Source organism: Pezoporus occidentalis, unplaced genomic scaffold (assembly GCF_034315485.1).
Source record: "Pezoporus occidentalis ecotype Australia unplaced genomic scaffold, CSIRO_AGI_Poc_V1 ctg151, whole genome shotgun sequence".
Classification (NCBI taxonomy): domain Eukaryota; kingdom Metazoa; phylum Chordata; class Aves; order Psittaciformes; family Psittacidae; genus Pezoporus; species Pezoporus occidentalis.
Genome location: NW_026913328.1, coordinates 1,505,076 through 1,521,865, shown reverse-complemented (window position 1 = coordinate 1,521,865; position 16,790 = coordinate 1,505,076). Strand labels below are relative to the sequence as shown.

The window sequence follows — 16,790 nt, the reverse complement described above, 5'->3', positions numbered from 1 at the left end:
AAGGGGAGATCATGAGGGGAGAGGAAGGGCATCCATGGGGAGAGATCGTGAGGCAGCGGAGGAGTGGCCATGAGGCATGATCATAGAGGTGAAGGGTAGTTGTGAGGGGAGATTGTGAGGGGAGAGGATTGCCAGCCATAAGAGGAGGTTGTGAGGGGAGAGAAAGGGTGGCCATGAGGGAAGGTCATGAGGAGAGAGAAGGGGTGGCCGTGAGGTGGGACAGGCAGTCATGACGGGAGATCGTGAAGGAAGATCATGAGGGGAGAGCAGGGTCAGCCATGGGGAGTGAGGGGGGGCCATGGGGGGCCAGGGGCAGCAGATATACATTATGGGCCATTATGTGGGGCAGATGAGATGTGGCTTTGAGTGGAGATCATGAGGGGCAGCCATAAGGGGAGGTCTTGAGGGTAGACCAGTTTACCCTTAGTGACACAGTTTAGTGGTGGGCTTGGTAGTCCTGGGGTAACAGTTGGACTTGGTGATCTTAAAGGCCTTTCTCAACCTAGCTGATTCTATGATTCTGTAAAGGCAAACACCAATATTATTTCTTGAGACCACATTTGCTGCTTTGGGTTACTCTCAGATACTACACATTAATCTCTTTATTACCTGCAGGCTGCTCAAATGCCTCAGCTTTTCAGGGCATCACATTCATCTCCTTGCATACACTGCTTTTTTATCTCAAAACAATAGAATCTTCTTGATTTTATTCAATGTCACTGAACCACAACAACCCCTCAGATGTTCTGATAACACAACTTCCACTATACATATCTCATGGACCCTACAACTATGTTGGCCTGCTGAGTTTAATGGAGACAGCACATTCAAAGAATTAGTGAAGAGCAGAAACAAAGCGGTTTGCAAGTCTTGTAACACTGTGTGTGTTTTAAGATAAAGTGTATCTCCAGGTTTTGGAAAGAATGACAGGGAAGAGATTTTAAAAGACAATGTATTTAAATATTTCAACAATCAGAATCTGGTGTGGAAAAAGCTAAGTCAAGATTCTTATGAAATACCGTAACTCTCAGTGCACTAGATAACTCGCTTAGCCCTCTTCAGAGCATTGCCGATAACAGTTTAGAAAAGACAGAGTGAAATACAGACTTTGTGAAGCTCATGATGTACTTGAATTTAGCTTCACTGATGTTCTCATCGTACAGAGTTCAGTCACATTTACTACTTACGAAACTAGTCTGATGAATTCAATTACTGAAGGAAGTCTGGTTTTAATTCTTAGAACTACTACTTCTTTCAATTTAAATTGATTAATAATAAAAGTTACAGCATTTCAGAGGAACAGCATATAAATTAATTATAAACTGAAGCCCTAGCCCATGGCAATAAGATACAAAGCTCTCCTTCATGTCAGCTCAGATGCAGCTTTCAAGTGTACTCTAAAGGTACTTCTTCTGGGAAATATTTTACTTTATAGATATAAATTACAGTTTATTGCCAGCTGTTTAAAATATCTATGCTTTGGTAAGATGAGTCTTGCTAACCCCCAGCTGTCTCCCATTTACTTGAATTGGAAAAACACTGGGTAAATTGCTGCCCATGGAGCACAAACATAAGCAACTGAAGTACCCATAATTTGTTGGAGTTTTAGATCATCCTAATTTAGATATTTTTCAAAAGACATAATGTAAAGTAGACTCTACTTAATCACCACCCTGGTAAACAGCTCTATTGGGAAGATAATACAGTTGGTAGAAGTGTAAATTAAAAGTAAAATGCAAAAGCCATTCTGCATCCATGACATATCCAATGTGTTTGGAATGAAGTTATTTGATGGGCCAGTCATAGAAAGGTACAGTGAACTCCCACTATATATGACATAGCTGTTTGTTATCTTTTTCTCATACTCTTGAATTGATATTTACACAACTACATAGATATAAATAAAGAAAAACTAGAAAGTTTCTTACTTCAACATGTTCTTGGGTAACGATATGAACAGAGAATATTCCATGTGCTCTCAATAGGGCACTTAAAGGTTTTTCAGGTTTTATCATATAAAAAACAATAGGTGGGGATGTAGTAGACAGTCAGGATATGTACCTGAATTATATGTTAAGGTAGCAGCAAAAAGGAAACCTCAAGAAAAGAGAATTGACAGCACAGAAGAGGATATGTTATGTCTCAACAAGCCTGTAGCTTGTCTAATTATTTATAGTATATTTTATGGTTCTTATTTCTATATATTAAACAGAGACAACATATGAAGTGAATACCGATTCATAATATACTATCTGTCAAAGGTAACTGTAGACTGGTAGGTACTGTCACCACTAAGCAAAAACTGCAAGCTCAAGAACTGAGAAATGTGCAGTTTTTCAATGCATTACAGAGCCAAGTATTTTATTCTCCATCAAAAACACATTTAATATTTCCTTTTGAGGGCTACTGATAACCACAAAGGCAATTTTGCCCTCTTTGACTAGTTAAGACCTTAATCTCCGGCTTTCTGGTTCAGAAGATACTCTTCATAGAATGATTTTCAAATGTGACACTCTCTGACTCTTAGCTGGGGCTGAGCCTTTCCCCTTTTTACAGGGTGTAGTGAAGTCCAGACTAGGAGAGAAACAGAAGGCAGCAGTGGCAAGAGACAAGCAAAGGAAGAAAAATGTGCAAGAAAAAGAGACAGAACTGCAGAAGGTAGAAGTGTGGCTGACAGCCCTAGAATCCCCCAGGATAGCAGTGAGCAGTGAAGAGAATTACCTTGTGGAAAAGACACATCTGGCAGGAAAGATGTCAGCCACAGGAGGTAAAGAAAAATGCAGGCAGGAGGAGAAACAAGTGAGCCACTCTGTGGACAGGAGTGCCTTGGGAGTAACACAACATGGGTAAGATGGCCAATGACTTACAAATGTGCACGCAACCCCCAAATTAATATAACATTTGATTACTCCTATCAATCCAAAATGGTTTCCTTGGACGCCAATCCAAGTGAACACTCAAATTGCCTCTTCAGTCACTGAAAGGCATGGTTCAAGAGCAAACACCTTACACCCTCACACCCAGGGGTATTAACCAGTCATTACCTCACATTTCCCTTGTTTCCCTAATGGGCCCTGTTTCATCTCCCTACGTATTAAAAGCTGCTTCACAGCACATCCACTCAAGCAATCTGTAACAGCGCACTTAACCAGTCAGCAGGAATACTGAATAATAAGCCCATCTGTACCATCCTCCCAACCCCGTCCTGAAAGCATCGGTAAGCTCAAGGAGCAGTATTTTCAAGGTACCTCCATCTAACCAAATTTCTAAGTAACAAAGGAGTACTCTTGTTGTTAGGGTGTTTCTAGTGCAATATATAAAATGAGATTTTTAGTGTTCAGCAAATAAAAAGCATTTCACTCGTTTTGTGTCAGCAGACAACTAATAATAAAATGTCTACTTACAATAACACCATTATAAAAGATTGAAAATCTTCATTCTTTTCTCTTCTGTGCAAAACACTTGATAATCCATATACAGTTGCACTCAGATTAGAACAAAAAAATAAATAACAATTCGGTGGAGAGCTTTTTAATAGAAGGGTCCAAGACTAAGAACCTCCTGAGTTCTGCAACAACAAAAAAAAAAAAGATAAAAGCATTCCTCTTCACTGTAACACCTTCCTTTTCTCTGTTCCTGCAAAAGGAAATGCAGTTCTTTTTCACACAGCAGGAGTAGCTAGAGCTTTATACAAATTCAATGTGCATGAGTGAAATCTATCTTCTGTTCTGGATCGAGCCACAGGTCAAACAAATTTCTGACCAACAGGAAATAATAAGCACAACCATATTTTCACTTGCCTCAGTTCCTGCTAGGATCAAAGCCAAGGGCTGTCAATCTTCATTTATCTTTAGATATTTAAAATATTTTCAGTATCATTCTGGATTTTTTAAGCAGTTGGCACTGAGCAATATCTGAGACTGTCCCACCTTACTAAACTCTGGCAGTATTTTTTTCCCATCAGATACTAGTATGGCAATCTCCTTCATGTCTAATTCTTTGACAGCAATTCAGTTTTAGATGGCGTATAATAAGCTCTGCCTGAATTCTGCCTGGATTGAATTGTTATTGATTGGTTCAAGGCAATGGTGTAGAAGGGTGCATTTCCACAGCTTGTATTTGGATGGGTCAGATCTTTTGACAGCTGATTTTGTTAGAAAACCTGGGGTCATTGTGGGCACTGATTATTACACACTCTTGCATTTTTTCCATCACTGCAAGCTCAGCTTCTTACTCTACAAAAAACCCAAGTAATTTTCTTTCTAAGGTCTATACAGGGGTTCTTTCTTACATGACATTACAATCAGTCTTTCTTTGTATATAACTTTGCTTCATATTAGTCTCAAACAGCACATTAAGTGTACAAAAATGTAACATCTACTGTTTTAGTTTTTGATCATATTACCCTGCCTGGGCCAAATCCAGCCATCAGTGAAGCCAATGAAACTATCCCACAGGAGTAAGACTGAACCTACCAGTGACCTTTTAATGCTGCTTTTTCACAGAAGTTCCCATGTGCCAAAAAGATCAGGTCAAGAACTCCAAAAAAACCCCAATCTTACTGTGCAGGCAGCAGCTTACTGTATTTTTTGGCTTCTTTTCATCTTCAGTATCAGTATTGTTCTCATTTGTTTGAGGGACATATGGCTTTACCTAATCAAAGTAATGCCCCCAAACCTCCCTGGATTGCACAATCTTAGGTTTTCAAAACAAAGAAGGAAGGAGGGGGGAAGAAAGAAAGGGGAAAAAAGCCCAAACCTCCCTCTACTATTTGTCTAAAAGAATACCGTTCTATTTGAAATCAAAGCTGTCACAGACCAGTTTTAACATCACTGAGCTCCAATTCTGTTGTTGTCAGTCTTGATGTAGAAAACACTAGCAATTATCAAACACAGTCTGAGTATATCAGCTGGGAATTTTAATCAATCCACTGTAACAGAGCTTAAGAAGAAGAAATGGGTTGCAGACAACAGATGCCTGACAATAGTTTCCTACCTCACCACAGCCTACTAGGCTGAGTGAAGGTTTCTTATAAGCATATATTTCCCCCATCATTGCATGTTCAGCTTCTCACTCTACAAAAGATGTACTTCTCTGTGCTGCTGCGTAAGTCAAACCCATTCATGTTCCATTTCTACAGTTTAAAATGCCAAAATACACCAAGTCAACAAAACATTATCTTTTTTACTTTGAAAGATGAACCAATGTAATTAGTAACATTACACTTATTTTATTACCATTGCTTTGATTTAAATTGTTAGTGGTTCAAACATCTTAATTTCAGAGTGCATTATATAATTGTTTTTGTTGCTTGTTTATCGATATTTTTGTATAATTAGGATGCAGTAATTTACTTTATATCTCTTTAGTTTAATTGAGTTAATAATGTCTGCTGAGAAGTATGATGTCCCACTCCCAGTTACTTGGCTGGAAAGCGGGGAGAAGAGCTTTCACTGGACGTAAGAATTTCAGTGGGCAACTTTTCTTCCAGACCTGTAACTCTGCCAAAGTTAGCTTTCTGTTGAAATGACACAGATGCTTCCATACTTTTGGGCTTCTGTTATTGCTCTTGTGATAGATCATATTAAAAAATCTTTCCTGACATGCTATGGTTCTCCCTGATGATATTGTTATCACAAAACACTATCTACTGTATCAATAACAGCAGATACGAGCAAGGACAGTCTGTACTGAAAAAGAAAACCTTAGCTCTCAGTTAGTGTCTAATAACTGAAATTGCTTCCCTTGAACTCTATCAATACAGCCAGTATAGTGCATCCACTGGGGAGCAGCACTTCATCAACCCTTCAACTTTCCATGACCCAGCCACTCTGGAAAAGACCCCATCTCCACTTGGACTGTGTCAGGGAGGACAGGCTCACCTGGGGGCTGGGTCCCACGGTAATGGAGAGTGTCTTCAGCACAAGGCTGCAGATAAGGAGCACACTCCGGTTAGGACTGAGTGGCATGCTGGCCTCTCCCCCAAACTGGAATCCCATTGGGTAGGTACCACTTAAGAGATTACACAAAGGCAGCTGCATCTCTGGCTAAACAGCATATCACACACAATGAACAGGATTTGACTGATCTGGTGTCGTCAGCATAAAGTTATTATGAAAAATCAAATAAATGCCATATATTAGGATAAACTACCTAAATGACAGTAAAACAGCATCTGCTTTAGGGGCTGTTCCACAAAAAAACTCAGCTTAAAACCAGCTACTATTAGTAGAGTAATTATACTCACCAGACAGCCTAGCAGCCTAAATCGATTTCCTCTAGAAGTTAAATCCAGTAAATAAAGATTATGGTTAATAATCCCTAAAACTGGTGGAGCTAGTCAACAGTAACTGAAAGAAGTTGTATAAGAAAGCCACATCTATTAATAGATATGTATCTAATATTTGCTACCAAATGTTTGGCACATGCATGAGATTTCCATCTCCAACTTATGGATAAATATTAATTGATCTTTATATATCACAGAGAGGGAAAGTTCCGTAACTGCCATTTTGCAGCAGGAACAATAGAGATGTTAAAAATAGGAAAACAAGGGAAGAAAAATGCAGTAGCAACTAATGTAGCCATAAAACTTCATAAAACTGCTTGTGACAAAAAAGGAAGCACCACATGGTGTAACACAACGTTATAATATTTGCTGGGAAATGCAGGACTAAAAATGTTAATTTATGGATGGACCATTTCAATAAATGAAGTCAGAAAAAAATGAAGCTCCATGAGGTGAAGAAAAAGTTCAGTATAATTTCTGTCATTCCAAGATGGAATCACTGTCACAGCACTTCAGACATAATCATGGATATATCCATCCTGTATCTACAGCCCCCAATATGCCCTGCTGACTCTGACCTGTCAGCATGTTTGACACAGGTGACCTACGTCCAGAGCTGCCTGCCTTTGGAGCAGGTACAAGCAACACTATGCCTCCTAGTGAGAATTCATGAGTGCCCAATAAGTGTAGTTAAAGGAGTTTAAGAAGGTAATTGGCATTAGCACTTTCTATACCACAAACAGTGGTTAGGTTCTTAACTAGAGAGTAGAAGTAGAAACAAGTAGAAACAGGACTCAGGAAAATAAAAAAAAAAAAAAAAAAGGAAAAAAAAGAAAACCCAGCCTATAGCTAACTGCAAAAAAGAATGCATTCAGAAGACAGCAGCCTTACTCTAAACCAATCTGCAGTATAAAGGGCCAAGCACAGTTTTACACCTGAAGAAGCCGTGGCTTTTGAAACTCAAAAGATACCGACAGTCTGAGGCTGACATTTATCCATTAAATGGAAAAGACTACTTGAGCCCTGTATTCTGGCTCATTGCAGTATTCATTTTGAAAGCATCTGTACAATTTAACCTTCCAGTCCTACAGCCAGCAGCAAGACTTCCTAAATTAGCAGAAGTAATAAACAAGAGCCTCATTAAAGCTTCCTCTTCCCTGTTTTTCTATCCCTCTAATGAAGTTCTCTGTCCTGTAACTCCTCTCATTTCCCTAATTCTCTCTTCATCACCGATTTCTTTATCCTTTGAAATGATGGAGTCTCCTGTCATAAGTAATGATAGAGATGTGTTTTCTAGAGGACAGAGTTTGAAAAGGACAGGAAGGCATGTTGCTCTTAAAACCATAGCCCAGCAGGGCAGACGGCTCATTAATGTACCAGTCTTGCCCTCTCAGCAAGGAAGAAACACACACTCCCTTACACAGAGGGGTCAGCCAGTGAGGCACACTCCCTCTACTACCTCTAGTCTGGCTGCTTCTGTTCAAGCTGTCTTCTGTACTACTTAGGTTCACCTTTATGCAGCAATGAAGTGAAAGATTTTTCAAAGATGTCGGGACAGCTCTTGATGCTCTCCTTACAGCTTTGAGTCTGGCAAAATCTCAAACTCTTGAGAGCCCCTTGAAATCAGAAAAAAAAAACAAACAAAACCACAAAACCTCCTTGGTATCATGTTTCTTTGCAGACATCATTAACTCAATTAAACAAAAGAGAAATAAACTAATTTACTGCTTGCTAATTACACACACACAAAAAAACGTTTAACACAAGCAGGCAACAACAAAAACCTAATATAATTCACTCTGAAATTAAGAGGGTTTTTTTTTTAAAAAAAAACAAAAAACCACCCTCAGCTTCTATCAAAGCAAGTAATAAAATAAGTGTATTGTTACTAATTATAGCAGTTCATCTCCTAAAGTCAGATTCTGTGGTGACCTTAGGTATTTTGACAAATGAAACTTGAAAGAACAAACACAGCTCATCAGATCAGTTTCCTCAACAAGGAAACAAGGTCAAGGCTATAGGCATATAGTTTTCCCTACTTTCCTACCTTTAAAGAAGGTGTCAAAAGCACAATGACGGAGTCTGACAGCCACAGATGATCCCAGGAAAGGCTTTGCCACTTTATTTTTCTTGTTATTGTCATTTGAAGAATGGAAATAAAATCCTGTTATGCCACACACTGCCCCATCAAGATTCCATCAACTGTTTGTTAATGGGAAGTCCATTGTTCCCTGCTTTGCTGCCCCAAGGCTCTCCTTCTGCAGCACCTTGGAAGCAGGTAAACTACTTCCATACTTTAATACTACCATCTTTTCACACTGGATTTTTTCTTTAAATAATGAGGTTTACTTTCAGTAATTACCCTCCTACCTCTGTACTGCACAGTAGGTACTCTAAACCTACTTCAGCAACAGTAAAAACAATGGCAAATTGGTCTATCCCTGAAAAGCTAAAAAGCACATTATAAATGAAAACACAGGGAATTCAGGAAGGAGAAAATATCAAAGACTTCTCCTATGTGAAGCTAACTTCTCAATCCCAAGATTGCCACTGGCCACCCCAGACCCTCATGACTGGGATGGCTTAGCTCTCCATTTACCTCCCCAGACACTGTATTAGTTGGTATCATGCATCCTGGTTCACAATGTCATTTAATACCAATGTTTCTCCTGATTTTATGTATCTTTTATACATTCCTCTTTTCACAAATTCAACTTTTAATGCATTTCAACTGAAAATAAATTCATATCTGTCATGCAGTCTTCAGCAATCATATAAATAAATGAATCTTCAATAAATGAAGCTTTATAAAACCCTCAGAAATTAAGAGATGCTGGCTGAGAAATCTCTGTGATTCTGAGGCCATTAAAAATTGAAAGAATCATTCTAGTTTCTAATTAGAAATTCTTCTGAAGCTCCAATGAGAAAGGAAACAAAGGCATCAAGGCATAATGCCTCTGTTTCTTATAAGTGTTTCTACAGATCCCTTATCTATGGATCTGATCCCAAGGGGCAATGCTTGGGATCTCCTGAGTTTCACAGAAACTGTGAAGGTTTCCAGCATTTTGCAGGAAAAGGTTGTTTGGGGGATTTTTGGTTATTGTTTTTAAATTAGCTCAGCTTAGTAATGAAACCAATCCTGCCTACCTTAGCTTCTGCAGATCAGGATGCAGACATATGTAGGTAGGATAGCGGGTGGGGAAAAAAAGACAAAAATGGACGTAATCATTCCTCCTTCTAAGGTCACAGAGATCCTATGGTCAGTGGATCACTGCTGAGACCCCACTTCCTAATTGATTGTTTTGCCCAGCAGGAACCTGAAGACTCTCGAGGAGCAAAAGCAATGGGAGCTGCACTTTTTAGCAGAAATAAGTGTCGTTAAGGCAACTCTGCCAAGAGGGTTGAAGACATCTGTTATTTTGTCAAATGCTTAGATGGATGATACTGTACCTGTTTAAGTGTATACACCGACTCTTATGAATGTAATGTATCAAAGCTGCAAAATTACTGTCCAATAACCCCAGAGAGAACTCTTGGGCAACAAGAAAACTGATCTTATTTCACTCTGAGTAATCAAGGACTTCAGAGCCCTGCGAGCTGCAGAAAGGGACTCAAGCACAGGTTATGTTTTCATCAATCCTCACAGTCAAAGGGAAGGGGTTTGAAAGGGCCAGTCAAATCTGGCGAATCACAAATGGTTACAGGACTGGTGCCTCAGCCAGAGGCTCAGCTACTTAGACCATGGGACACACTTTGAGAAACTTTGTCTACTGGGGACTAATGGGGTCTATTAAGAGAAAGGGAAGATCACCTTTGGTGGTCACAGGCTTGCCAAGCTGTTGAAGAGGGCTATAAACTAAAGTTGCCAGGGGAGGGGAACCTCAATCCATCCCACTGCTAACAGTTTGATGCCAGTGCCATCAAGAGAAGCCCAGAGCCTGGAGAGAAACTGCAGGTCAGCAGGAGAGCACCTGAACAGCAGCAGAAAGGAATTCCAGCTACTCCTGCCAGTAAGCTCCCTCAGGGGTCCAACTTAAATGCCTTTATGCACACACCACAGGGAATATACAAGAGAAGTCAGAGATGTGCGTGTGCCTTCAGGGCTGTAATCTTACTGGCATCACAGAAACGTGGTGGGATGACTCCTATAACTGAAGTGTTGGAATAGAGAAATACAGGCTCCTGACAGAAGACAGGCAGAGCAGACAAGGAGGGGATGTTGCCCTGTATGTCAATGACCAGCATGGATCTCTGCCTGGAGATGGATAAGGAGCCAACCCAAAGCTTATGGGTCAGAATTAAAGGGAGGGCAGGGACAAGTGACATGGACCTGCCTGAGTGAGTCAGAGGAGGGCCGCGAAAATGCTCTGAGGGCTGGAGTACCTCCCCTATGAAGACAGGCTGAGAGAGCTGGGCTCGTTCAATCCGGAGAAGACCCCGAGGAGAGCCTGATAGTGGCCTTCCTGTACCTAAAGGGGGACAACAAGAAAGCTGGGGAGGGACTCTTTACAAGAGCATGTAAGGATAGGACAAGGGGGAATGGCTTTGAGCTGTAAGAGGGCAGATTTAGATTAGATATAAGGAAGAAATTCACCACTATGAGGGTGGTGAGGCCCTGGCACAGGTTGCCTAGAGAAGCTATGATTGCCCCATCCCTCGCAGTGTTCCAGGCCAGGTTGGACGAAAGCAGAAGGTGTCCCTGCCTGTGGCAGGGTGGCTGGAACTAGATGAACTTTAAGGTCTCTCCCATCTCAAATCATTCTATGATTCTGTACTAGCTGACTTTTTGTCTATTAGTGTATCTTTTGGTGTTATATAGCATAATTAAATTTGAACCCAATGTGCCCAACATGTGCAACAAATGATACATATTTCTCTTTTTTCTCTTTGTGTTGAAAATATTTCCTGGCTGACTGGAATCATTGTGGCAAGCTGTAAATGATGTATGAAATGAAAAATCCCTGCTCACTGCAAAGAGAGAATATAGACAGGGCTCAGCAATTGCTGCTGGGCTATGCTATTTGCTGAAATATTCAGCTCAAAAGCTTGCCAGTGCTGACACTGGGCAGCAAGTTGCATACATCGTTTTTCAATCTTATTCAGGACCAAATGACTCAGTGATAGCTGGCATGATAAATTCAGAAAAAAATTCCAAATACCTTAAACCAACTTCAGTTGTTGGGGTTTTTTAATTTACCCGAATCACTAAAGTTCAACTGCCTCTGTCTCAGTAATGCTCTGAACTTTAGAAATTCACAAACTGACACCAACAAGGGCTGCACAGCTGGAAAAACTATTAAACAACAAATGGTTTGACCACACTGGAACTATGTACAGATACTGTTTAACATATACTGAACTGGTGCCATGTTTATTAGGGTTCACTGTAATGACAAGGGCTCTTTGAACATATTTGATCCAAGTCAAGAGGCAAAGACTCTCTCCATCCTATGGTATAAAGACATAGAAATACATTCATATCTCCACACAAGTGAAAACAACTTTGTATGCCTGCATATAACTGCTGGTACATCAGAGATATTTGTGTTAACTGTTGGGACTGATGCTATGATTTAACAATAGACAGATTTTTGCAGATTATGGAGTTTCTTCTAACCCCACACCTCCATTTGTTGTCACCCCACAGCTCACAGTGTCCTCCATTTTACCAAGGCAACTGAAACATAGCCATGTTGTGAACTGAATCAGGAATCTGACCTGACTTTAACAAATTCTATCTAAAGAAAGAAGAGGGATGATTATTTTTGGTAAGCTAAATGAGTTGTCCCTAAACAGAAAGAAGAAGATGAAATGTGAGGCCCTGCACAAACTCAACTTACGGGAAGATTTGGACTCATTCTGTCATTAGAAGCATCGAGGGTGGAGACACAAACACCACAAGCAACTGTTTGGAAGAGCTGTCAATTACAAACCTACGAAGTAGAAAGCGGAAGGGAAAGGTGCAGCAGCTGAAGAGAGGGGTGACTTTCAGTAGTAAATCTGTGACTTCTGTCTCCTGTGATGATTGTAGCCTCACTGACAAAATGCAGATCATGTAGCACCTATGGGGTTCTCTTTGAAGACTTATTCTTGAAGCCCTTCAAAAATCACACATGTTGAAATTTGAGATTTATTTCTGTCTCTGTGTTCTTCCTTCCGTCTCTTCCATTGAGCTGGATGCAAAGGTTAGCAAATTGCCTCACCTCCCCCGAAGGCAACCAGCAAAAGGGAGCCTCAAAAAAAGGCTTTAAAATCCACATACTTTAAAATGCATTGACTGTTAAACTTTGGTTTTGTTCAGGCTTTTTTTTACATACACATTTTCATGCATTATGGAAGTTTGGAACTTTAGTTTACATACTTAATATTTAACCTTCCAGGCATATTTTTGACTTCTTAGCCCTTCTAAGTGGGTGTTAATTCAAACTAGTCAAGAGGGCACGAACTTGAACAGAAGATCTCTTTTCCAATGTTATTTTCTCCAGACCTTTCAAGGATAAGGTTAGATATATGTGTCTGATCCAAATGTGGTGCAAGCAGTTAATGGCCCTCAAAGCACTAGTATAGCACCTTGAGGCCAGAGTTGATGAACTGAAGGCGCAGAGAAATATGGATGCCCCTACAAAAACAGCAAAGCATCCTACATCAGAGGTGACTATCCCTGCCATGCAGCAGGGAACATGGCACATATAGGCAAGTCTGGGGGCAAGGACATCATTTTAAACATACAGAATATAACAGAGACAAAAAGAAGACCACACTGCAAAATCTACTTAAATCAATTACACCCATATGGATATAAGCCCAAAGACAAAAAATAAAGATGTTGGAATCATCATTGTGTTAATGATCTCTCGATCAGGGAATGAACTCTGACTGCACAAGGTATTTTATCTAAGACTTTCTTCCTCATGTGTTTAAACAGTGACTACTGCAATGACAGTATGGTGTGCAAACAAGGCTGCTGTGCATTACTGTAGTCTGAATATTTTCCCTACACATTATTTATTCTGAGCATTGTTCTAACATCTACAATCAGCAGTCATGGGGCAGGACCCCACTGAGAAAACCAAGTCTAATAAAACAGCAGTAACAGGCAACTTCAGCCCTTTGTATATAAATTAGATCGCTTAATACTGTTACAGCCTGAAGACGAGCAGAACTCCATCTGTGCACAGCTTTCTGCATTTGTGTGTGACCAGGTGCTTAATGCCTGAGCCATCATTTGCTGACTTCCTGCAGCAGGGAGGGCCAGCAGGGAGGGCCAGCTGGGAGCTCCCACTGTGACTTCAGTGTAGCTTACCAGGGAGACCTAAACACTGGAACGCAGGCACTGTGGCTAACAAATTTGAACAAATCCAGCCGAATGTTCTGAGAGGCTAGGAAAGCTTAACAGAGGGATTTTTGAACTGACTGCTGTGGGGACATTACTGCCTTTATTCATGTACAGCAAAAAAAAAAGTGCAAAAATAGCTGATACAGAAAGATGGACTAAGATCAAATTTGAATATGGAAAGCAAAAGATGTAAACTAAAACAAAACAAATCAAACTAAAATACTTAGCTCTAAGAATTAAAAAACCAAGGAGGCTGATGCTTTTGGAATAACAGAAAAATAGAAAAGGGCACCTGAAAAGGACAGAAGCTAAGTCCAAAACAGCTGAATTACTTTTGGCAGGAGACTCTGCACTGAGGCACTAAGTGGCCCAGCTCCCTCCCTCTAGAGTAATTGAAGCAGGGTGTACCCAATGTGTGAATGTCAAAGAGGTGTATCTGGGGCTGTGAGCTGTCTCTCTCCTTTTCTTCTCCTGCAAGAAGAGGTAATTGGCAACATAAACCTTTGTGGTGCTCCTTCACACCTTGACAGGAAAGATACCTCAGTGGTTTCATGAACCATTTTGGATTTCCTCCCTCCCTAGAGATGAGAGCACTCCAAGTTTGCAACTTACACTTTGATTAAACTTATTAAAAAAAAAAAAAGAAAAAAAGAGAATATTTGTTGTAAAATAAAGAAGAAAATTTATCACCTAGTCAGAAGATCAGACTGTTAGCTATAGCACTGGATACAAAAGGTCATAAGTAAAACCCAGTTTTAGTCTAATCTTGCTTCAATTAAATTTTTCTATTTACCAATGGAATATTTTTCTAATTGCTTACTCTCGTTACATGGGATTTCAAGATGTATTTGACACACTGGAGACAAAGGTTAAGGTTAACAAACATAACCCGTCTCCTGAATGCCACTGCCAGTGATCGGTAATTTTATCTTACCTGACCCAAGAGTATGTTCATTTTGAATTCTAATCTGAGATGCAAATATAAATGTTCTTGCTGGCTCTGCTGACCGGCTGTCTTGGGTACCAACTTCACCCTGTCACACCCATCAGTCAAAAGATATGTGGGCTCTCAAAAACCTATTAGTGGCTTCTTCCTGATAATTCCAGAAAAAATTATTCCCTCTTTATACCTGACAAGTGGCTGTTTACCCTCTGATCTGTTCAGGTTATTGACTTATTTGTATTGAATATCAAGAGATTGGTGATAGCTAAGATACTTTGTTTGGTTATTTATTTCACTAGCTTTCCATACTGGTATACATGACATTCATAAGAGCTATTTTTAGAGTGCAGTGCCAATGCATTCTGCAGCAGTCCCACAGTTCTTGTCCTTATGTTCCTCACAGGTTTCCAGCCTATGAAATTTAGGATGGTGCATGTCTGGTCAAGGTATGTAGCTGGGACACAGTCAACTAAGGTTCTCCATCTGGGGATAAGGACACTCTCAGAAATAGCCATAGCTATAGACTGGGGGTGCTTACAGGAGGAAATACATATTAAGTGCAATAGCAAACTAATCTTTATGCAGATATCCTAAGGGAACTTCAGAATAAAATGGCTGAGCTGAATACAAAAAGAGTTATCAATCTAAAATTACCTACTACTGCAGAGGACGTGGAGGCATTGTTAATTTGTGTTTATCCTTCAGAAAGGTATTGGGGTGATTCTGTAAGCCAGGCACTAGTAAGGTATCCTAAAAAAAAAAAAAAGTGTTGAAACAACAAGAAGAATAAATCACACATGTTAGGGACAAACAAGCATGGCTCCTACAAAGGAAGATGTGTCACTGTCATCTATTTAGCACTTTGGGGGTTGTAAACAAGAAACACCAAATATTTATATGAGCTTCTAAAGCTTTTGACAAAAGAAACCAGAAGTTCAAGTCAAACAATGTCATACATCAGATATTGTCTTCAAGATGAGAAAGTATAAATAAAGGAAGTTTTCAATCTGATAACTAGACGGGATTGAAATTTACTGATTATTCTTCTTGTGGCTTTCCTTAATTTATTTTGTAATAAATCTGGAATTTCCATATGCTTTCAATGAGTGAAATTTAGATAATTAACTTCAAATCTAAGATTTTATAGTTACTGAATTTTTGTGCTGGCAAGGAGAAATCTTCTCTGTCTGTGAAAGTCACCTTCCCCTTTTTGGAAGTACAGTGATGATACCTCCTAAAAGTAAGGTGCAAGGATGAACAGATGGAAAGAGTAAGAAGTACAGCCAGTCATGAACCAAATGAATATTAGAAAAGGAGTTTTTAGGTTGATCTAAGTCCTGAACATTACAGGAAAGACAAACACCTAAGTAAAAGCAAGGCTAGAGACATCAGAGTTTGTCGAATTTTCTGCTACACTATTTTGCTAATCTGATGATTTTTAGGTTTTCAGATTGCCCTAGGTGTCTGCTTACACATATATTGGCCAACAGACTTTGTAAACAAGAGAGTCATGGATACTTTCTAAGGAAGGAGCAGAAATAGAAATTCTTTCTCCTTGCTGTTGAAAGCATACCCATTTTTAAATATGAGCCATGAGAATGGAGTGCCAAAAAGCCATGCATCTATACTATGGTGTCTGGAAATATATTAAGCCATTTATGATACTTTATCACTTTGGTCCCTTCAACTTTACCATCTACTTGTATAAACAATAAAAAACTTGAACTTCCTAGAAAAAAAATCCAAGACACTTGTGCTGAAACATAAGAATTCATCCTAACTCTATAGTCTTCTGTGTCTCAAGCAGTACAAAGATACTCGCTGCACAGAAAGAGCAGGACCAGACAAGTGCTGCACAGCAACTGCAAAGGGAAATGAAAAGTAAACCAGAGCAAATAGCAGTGACTGCGGACTGAATGAAGGAGACAAACGATAGGGGTGCCTCCAGTACTGTTATCATTAACACAGGAGATGATGTATCTTGGAACTGTGACTACACAAAACTATTCGATCAGCAGGCCTGAAACATTCCCACCAGCCATATGACTGTGTTGCACTTATCAGCAATACTCACTGCTGTACAAGAGGAGTTTAAAAGAGTCAGGAGCATATCTTTCTTCTCTGCGTATGCAACATCAAAACACATCTTTAGAGCACTGTCTCTCACTCAGTAAGGCAAACCTTGAGACAGACTAGGACCATATTCCTAAGTTATGCAAAAT

The 16,790-nt window shown here is 39.8% G+C and overlaps 1 long non-coding RNA gene across 1 annotated transcript; it reads left to right on the top strand.

The window, feature by feature from the left end:
* Positions 1-323: 323 nt before the first annotated feature.
* On the top strand, positions 324-5,602 carry LOC134159841 (uncharacterized). Its single transcript, XR_009963316.1, has 2 exons — positions 324-1,403; positions 2,557-5,602. It is a non-coding gene; the product is annotated as an uncharacterized LOC134159841 (long non-coding RNA).
* Positions 5,603-16,790: the final 11,188 nt, after the last annotated feature.